The sequence below is a fragment of the Theropithecus gelada genome, chromosome 6 (assembly GCF_003255815.1).
Source record: "Theropithecus gelada isolate Dixy chromosome 6, Tgel_1.0, whole genome shotgun sequence".
In the NCBI taxonomy this organism is placed as follows: domain Eukaryota; kingdom Metazoa; phylum Chordata; class Mammalia; order Primates; family Cercopithecidae; genus Theropithecus; species Theropithecus gelada.
The window spans coordinates 50,297,141-50,304,145 of record NC_037673.1 but is presented as its reverse complement, the minus strand read 5'-3'; the positions used below and the strand labels follow the sequence as shown (position 1 = coordinate 50,304,145).

The following is a 7,005-nucleotide window of genomic DNA, read 5'->3' as shown; positions in this document are numbered from 1 at the left end:
ATGTAGTCATGGGACTGGGAATGGTGGGAGAAAATGAACTCAATAGCTAATTCCCGGAGCACCTGGAAGAAAAGGAAAAAAGACAAAGGATGAATGTTAGTTTGGGAAGGACTCCTGAATATGAAGGCTTGGAAATGGACCTATCTTTCAACATCATGTGAGGTTTTGAAAATTGTTTTGTACTCGAACAACCCTTGGATTTCATCAAACAGTAGGACCACAGTAATGTGGGTAAAAAAGTCTCCTGAGATCCTTGAGTCATTCTTTTTTTTCCTTGTACAAGACTCTAGTTAAGGCTACCAAAAACTATCTCACCTTTTAAAAGTGAACATACCAACAAAGGCAGCAGTTTCAAGGCTTGGCAAAAGGTTTCACATTCATTTAAACAAAAGGGGCTCTTTCTAGAAGTATCTCTAGCAATATTAAACTATGAATCATGTTTATACCTCTAGGAAGGACTTAAGTGACATATTAGCATTTAGGGAAGAAGGCTTTGTATTAGAGAGTAAAAAATCTTTAAAAAACAAATTGCTTTCTTACTACATGGTTTTAAAACTGTCAACTTTTTATGTGTTTTCAACTCGGGGAAAGGTTGAGTTTCTTTGGAAAGGGGCAAGGCAGGAAATCAGTAATGATTCATACCACTTTTTCACATGCTTCTCTGACGAGTTTTAATCACAAATCCGGGTCCACTTGTATAACAAAAACATTAAAAGAGGGTGTTTTAAACTACGTCTTTTTATTAATCATGTATTTAGTCTTGTAAATAATACACGCAAGCACATCCTTGTTACGTCAGTTGGAAAACAGTGATTAACTAGCTGTTTAGGAGATGGGAGTATCTTGCAATTTTATATGTACTTCCTAAGTGGCTGTGTGTTTTCTCTTGGGCGATTTAATTTGATTTAGGCAAATATGTTAAATTTTAGAATTTAATTGATTTTTAATTTTAATGATCTTTTCTATCCTCTGCATTTAATGGCAATTTTTAGGACTGCCACAATAGTCTTTTGAAAAAAGGGCACATTTACTTGAAAGAAATATACTTTGTTATTTCTGAGTTCCTTTGAAATTGCTGAAGATGGTTTTACTTTAGCATTCCCTTCAGCCTAATTCCCTTTTCCCCTTTGTTTCTATTGGGATGAGGTAATCCTGGGTTTGTAGAGTCTTTTGTGATGGAAATGGCTATGACCACACAGACGCAGCATAATATTTACTTGGAATAAGAGAAAGAGAAATATCAATAGTGCTGCTCACCAAGCATTTGAAAATACTTGTCTTTCATTTCCAGAGAGAAAAATACCACTTTGCGTGTTCATTATTAATTTGGGTAACTGAAACATAGTGTGTGTTCATAAATTGTGAATCAAAATTGAATGAGGAGAGGAGTGAAACTTAAAACTAATTATGGCAAGGTCTGAAGTTATGAAGGCCAGATGTATTAATGTTGCATTAATATAGCATAAGACATTCATAAGTAAAATTAGGAAGTTATATGGAGCTGAACAAACTCATCAAACAAATAGGGGTGTATGTGTGTACAGACCCTAGTTTGGTTGTTGTAGCCTAATTCTGGTGAACAGGTCAGCAACCTTTTCCTATAAAGGGCCAGACAGAAAATATTTTAAACTTGGAGACCATAGGCCTCTATCCCAACTACTCAGCTTTGCAGTTGTAAAAGAAGCAGCCATGGACAATATGGAAATGAATAAATGTGGCAGTATTTCAATAAAACTTTATTTACAAAATCAGGCTGCAGACCAGATTTGACGTGGAGACTGTAGTTTGCTGCTTCTTCTCCTACACAATGTAATTTTTCTTATTTACTTATTTGTAGACCAATGCATTGGAAAGGGAGTTTGAAACAGCTTACAAGGACAGGTTGAGCATCCCAAATCTGAAAATTTAAAATCTGAAATGCTCCAAAAGCTGCAACTTTTCCAGTACTGACAAGAGACATCCAAGGCAAATGCTCATTGGAGCATTTTGGATTTTGAATTTTTGAGTTTGGGATGCTCAACTGGTAAGTAAAATGCAAATTTCCCCAAATTTGAAAAATCCTTGAAAATGTATATGGCAAGGTCAAGGCACAGTAGGACCTGGAGAGATTTTGTGGGTAGGAATGGAGTGGGCTTCAGCCTATAGTAGATTGAGTATATCTATTGCTAACATCCAGGAATCATTTGGGAGCAAAGCGTGTCTGTGGACCATTCAGTTTTCATTTGAGTGAATATTACACATAGTCTGTGCTGAGGATCTGCATAGATGCCCTTCAGATCAGCATTGGTGAGAGCCTTCCAGGTGGGGCCCCTGAAACCTAGAGCGTTGATGGTTGAAAAGAGAAATCTCCTACTCTATACCCCAGTGTGACTAAACAGGCCTAGCTCATCCCCTCAATCCCTGCCACTCCATTCACCAAATGGAACAGAAATTAACAGCCTTTTTACATGTATATATCCTTTGTCCCTATACTTCCACTTGCAGGAATCCATCCTAAGAAAAGTTTTAGGGAAGCTGCTAAAAACTGATATGTAGGCCAGGTACAGTGGCTCATGCCTATAATCCCAGCACTTTGGGAGGGCGAGGTGGGCGGATCACGAGGTCAGGAGTTCAAGACCAGTCTGACCAATGTGGTGAAACCCCATCTCTACCAAAAATACAAAATTAGCCGGGTGTAGTGGTGTGCGCCTGTACTCCCAGCTACTCAGGAGGCTGAGGCAGGAGAACTGCATGAACCCAGGAGGCGGAGGTTGCAGTGCACTGAGATTGTGCCACTGCACTCCAGCGTAGGCAACAGAGTGAGATTACGTCTCAAAAAAAAAAAAAAAACCAAAAACCAAAAAACGGACATGTAATATTCAAATTTCAGCTTCATTTATTAAACTAAAAATTGGAAAGAAGGTAACTATCCAACAGGAGGAGAGTAGGTAAGTAAGTTCTGGTATATATGAGATGAAATAATATATTATTTTTAAAATGGTTTTTGAAGACAATTTTATGACAGGGAAATGATGCTGAATATAATTTTAAATGAATACAGCAGAATGCAATATGATCATAATTTTGTGGAAACAATATTGCAAAAAGACTAGAAGAAGATATATTGTGGAGGAAACCACTAGCTATCTACCAGAATCCCTTCTCTTCTTCCTGATATATGAGCACACTACATTTCCCAGCCTCCCTTGTAGTTGCATATGGCCATGTGACTAAGTTCTCTCCAGTAGTTTGTGAGCATAAATGATGTATTCCACGTACAGGCTTGACTCATAAAAATTTCTCACACATGTTTTTCTATGCCTTTAAATTAAAAGGAAATGTTTTACTGTCTTCACTTGATTGGAATGTTGACACTCAGGGCAACCTTGGAAGTCACATGTTGAAAATGACAGAGTAGCATCAGCTTAGGATCCTGAATGACAACAAAGAGATGAGTTGCCCTGCTGACATGAGCACTCATCTAGGACTGTTACTTGAGGGAAGAAATACATATCTATGAAGTTCAGCTACCATGGTGATGCCTGATAGAACAGATGGGTGTGCATGTGAAACACCCACTGAGGACTTCCAGAAACATTTGGTTGGGAGGGGGGGTAGAGAAGGCAAGTTTTATAGGAACCCAAGGACTTTTATTAAAAAATGGGACTATAAACCAGTAACCTTTTAGCTATTGTTCAAGTCATCCCTTGCACCTGCAGGCTGATGAGGTCTGAGGAAGCTTGGTCTTCTTGTATTCTTTATTTGTTTGTTTGTTTATGTATTTTTGAGACAGGGTCTCACTCTCTTGCCTGCGCTGGACTGCAGTGGTATGATTCTGGCTCACTGCAACCTTAACCTCCTGGGCGCACAGTTGATCCTCCCACCTCAGCCTCCCAAGTAGCTGGGACTAAAGGTGCATGCCACCACGCCCAGCTAATTTTTGTGCACAATGTAGATAAGAGGTTTTGCCATGTTGCCCAGGCTGGTTTCAAACTCCTGGACTCAAGCCATCCCACCACCCACCCCTGCCCACCACCATGGCCTCCCAATGTGCTGGGATTACAGGTGTCAACCACCATGTCCAGATGGACATGTATTTTTTTTAAAAACTTATTTTTAAAATATGTATTTAATTAGGCAAGTTAGGAAAAATACCAGTGTGTACATAATGAAATGGGAAGGTATAAATAAATCTAAAAATGTGGGCAGAAAAAGAACAAATTAATATAGAAGGTAAAAACCCAGGAAGATGCTATACAGATGAGCCATTGAAACCTACACAGTTTCTGAAAATTGAGTGAAAGTTTAACTCTGGTTTTCCTACCAACCAAAGTGATTTGTTAATTGATTAATCCACCAGTCTCTTATCTCTGCAAATATTTCCTTCAGCTATTATTTCTGAAAGAAATTTCTCAATGACTCTTTATATAGGAAACAGTGCCCTCAGCAATATCCCTAAGAAAATACCAGAATGGGATTTACAGTGCTGCCCCAAGATTAACTGAAAGGACATTGAATCAAAACAAACTTTAAGAAAAGAGAATCTAAAGATGGATTGGGAGAGACAACTGGACAATGGGACGTCGGTGATGACAGCCTCACTTGATCCAGGAATTAAACCTGTGTCCAGAAAAATCGTTGGAATTTCTGTCTTTCAAATAGTCTTTCATTCATATCCTTGCTCTTCATGAGGCTTTTTACAAGTTGGGCAGCAGGTGATTTTCAGGAGCTTTCTCAGTAACTGCTATAGGCTCCCGTCTTCTTCCATTTGCCCACATGTCTGCAGTAACTGCTGGAGAAAAATAACTTCTCTATTGTCATCTGAGTCTTGAGGGAGTTCTTTTTATGAACAAAATTTAACTTAGAACCATAGTTATAGGGGATTCTGGGAAATGTGTTTCTGAGCTTCTCCCTTGTGATGTGAGCAGAGCATAGAAAGAGGAAGATACAGTGTTGAGTGGATAACAGATCATCTGGCACACTTTGGTAATGGGGCAGATTTCCAATATGGCAAGCCACCACACAGACAAGCAAACTGAATTTACCAACAATAGGCAGTTATAACTTTTTTTTTTTTTTTTTGAGACTGAGTCTTTCTGTCACCCAGGCTGGAGTGCAGTGGCAGGATCTCGGCTCACTGCAACCTCTGCCTCCGGGTTCAAGCTTTTCTCTTGCCTCAGCCTCCCGAATAGCTGGAATTACAGACACTCGCCATCGTACCAGGCAAATTTTTAAATTTTTAGTAGAGATAGGATTTCACCATGTTGGCCACACTGGTCTCAAACTCCTGACCTCAAGTAATCTGCCCGCCTCGGGCAGTGCTGGGCCTCCCAAAGTGCTGGGATTACAGGCTTGAGCCATGGCACTTGGCAACATTTTTTGATTAAAAACATCTGATATGGTGTGTCGCCACTCAAATCTCATCTTGAATTGTAGCTCCCGTAATTCCCACATGTCATGGGAGGTAATTGAATCATGGGGGTGAATTTTTCCTGTACTGTTCTAATGCTTCTTGTTGGCAGCTACCACCTGCCTGGTGATTCTGTCCAGATCTCTTGTCCCTGAGGTGTCAGTTTGCAACCCCGTCTTGGTCCTTTTCCACCATTTTCAGCCCCTCCAGGGCTTGGTGGACCCAGTGGGCCATTCTCTTGGAGCCTTGGCTGAAGTGGCTGGGCATGATGCTTTTACTCTGATGTCCCCCATAGATCTTGATCATGGAGTCAACCCCAGCACCACCCTGTAGGTACAGGTGCTGTGCTGTGGAAGCAGCTCATGTGTAGAACCAGTTTTCATCATAGGGAGGAAGCTCTTTGTGCTTGGTCAGCTTGACGGTATCCACCCATCCAAGGACTTTCAGCTTCCTGGACTTTTTGAGAAAGGCTGCCAGAGCTCTGATGAACTCCTGCTGGTTCATGTTCTTTACAGTATCTCCAGGCATTGTGCAGCCGCCGTGCTGCCAGCCAGGGGAAAGGGATCTGATTGTTTTATAAAGGGCAGTTCCCCTGCACACACTGTCTTGACAGCTGCCATATAAGATGTGCCTTTGCTCCTCATTCGCCTTCTGCTGTGACTGTGAGGCCTCCCCAGCCTAGTGGAACTGTGAGTTCATTAAACCTCTTTCCTTTATAAATTACCCATAGTCAGGTAATTTATAATTACACATACTTGGGTATGTCCTTATAGTAGCGTGATAGTAGACTTTCATGATTAGATAGTAGACTAATACAACACCTCAAAAACAAAATTATATGCAGAAATTAAAGCAAAATTTTATTGGAATTCTTAAACGTGAAATTATCTATATGTGGCATGCTGATTATATTTAATAATGTATTGTATACTAAAAAATTGCTAAGGGAGTAGATCTTAAATGTTTTCACCAAAAAAAAATGTGAGGTGATGAATATTTTAATTAGCTTAATTTAATTTCTCCCCATTAACATAAATTCAATGTACACATAATATTAAAACATCACATTATACCTCACAAATATACACAATTTTTATTTGTCATCTAAAAAAAAAACTTAGCTGGGCATGGTGGCTCATGCCTGTAATCCCAGCACTTTGGGAATTTGAGGTGGGCTGATCACCTGAGGTTGGGAGCTCGAGACCAGCCTGGCCAACATGGCAAAACCCTGTCTCTACCAAAAAATATAAAAATTAGCCAGGCGTGGTGGTGGGCGCCTGTAATCCCAGCTACTCAGGAGGCTGAGGTGGAAGAATCGCTTGGGCGACAAGAGCGAAACTCTGTCTCAAAATAAATAAATAAATACATAAAAATTTAAACAGCAGATATCAGTGACCACCAGAGTGTTCACTACTTAAAAATGTAATCTATTTGGCATTAGTTTCTGAAGTGCTAGTGCCTTATGTCTAAATATTCACAGAAATGGCTAAATCAAATATTTGCTTGTGCAAAAAAGTTACCTATATATAAATGCACAGGGAGAAAGATACACACCAATCTGAGAATAAAAGTACATCAGCAGAGGGGAGTAAGGTACTGTGGGACCCAAAGTAACT

At 39.9% G+C, this 7,005-nt stretch overlaps 1 pseudogene; it reads right to left on the bottom strand.

Moving 5' to 3' along the window:
* Positions 1-5,481: 5,481 nt before the first annotated feature.
* Positions 5,482-5,944, bottom strand: LOC112627130 (annotated as a pseudogene).
* Between the last annotated feature and the right edge of the window lie 1,061 nt (positions 5,945-7,005).